We start from the raw sequence: 1,351 nt of genomic DNA, 5'->3' as shown, positions 1-1,351 counted from the left end.
CCTTGCATGAAAAGAAAATAATTGAAATGCAAAAGGAATTAGATGAACTTAAACTTGAAAATGAAACATTTGATCTTATCTATGCATGTGCCTCATGTGATTGCTCTACTTATAAATTATGTCAACCCTCTATATGTGATACTTGTGAGAGTTTAAATGCTGAAAATTCTATTTTGAAACAAAAACTTTCAAAGCTCACATATAGTCAAGATAACCTTAACACATTGCTTGCTAATACAAGAAACGTTGGTAACCCATCTGGAATTGGATATAAAACTGAGTCTAAGAAAAGACCATGTAGAAATCCAGTAGTTCATATGCATAATAAGCCAAATAATAACATGCCTACTTGTTTCTATTGTGGTACACATGGTCACACATGCACTACATGCTTTATTAGAAAATTTGGTGTGTTTGGTGTGTCAAGTGGCAAATATGTTTGGGTAAAGAAAGGGTAAGATCCCTTAGTTACTAACAAGAAGGGACCCAAAATAACTTGGGTACCCGAAAGAGATAAGTAAATTGTGTTTGCAGGTGTGCCAAAGGACATTTGAGCGTCAAAATGAGCTTCTATATTATGCTACCTGTAACGCCCCGAAAAATACTCTTTATTTATTACGCGGAAAAGTGAGTAATTTTTTTTTTTTTGAATTGGTATTATAGAATTGTTTCCTTTTAAATCCTTTCTTTTTCGGGATCACTTTAAGTAACATATAACGCGGAAATCAAAACCGGTTACCTAACGGTAACTGAAATGATACAACATTTCCTGAATATACATCTTCATAGATATAAAAGATCATAAGTACTTAATATACATATCCAACAAGAAATGGCGGAACTATTAATCATCGCCAAAAGACACTAAACAAAGACATGAACAAACTGAAGTCGTCAGTGTTTCAAAAGTCACAAAATGATAAGCAACTCCAAGTGGCTAACTCCAAAGCTAGGGTACTGCCTCTCCTCAATTCTGCATGCCCCCTCCTGGAACATCACGGACGGGTATCTCCAAATCCGAGCAAAGCTGTCTATCTGACGAGCACACGTCCGAAAAGCAAGCAATAGAAAAGAAGAGAAATAGAGAGAGTAAGACATCTAATGAATATAATTCATTGACGGCGTGGACTTACTCAGAATATTACACTCAGATATGAAAAGCAGTTCATATATATATAATATATCACATTATAACTCATCAGTTGTTCTCGTAAACAATTATCCAATCCACATGAGTAATATAACCAAACTCATCAATTGTTCTCATAAACAATTATCTAATCAACCTATGTAATGTAAACAACACTTATTCCCAAACAATATCATAATTCACCATTTATCAATATATAAT

Source organism: Lupinus angustifolius, unplaced genomic scaffold (genome assembly GCF_001865875.1).
Source record: "Lupinus angustifolius cultivar Tanjil unplaced genomic scaffold, LupAngTanjil_v1.0 Scaffold_366, whole genome shotgun sequence".
Lineage (NCBI taxonomy): Eukaryota > Viridiplantae > Streptophyta > Magnoliopsida > Fabales > Fabaceae > Lupinus > Lupinus angustifolius.
Note: the sequence above shows the minus strand (reverse complement) of the source record.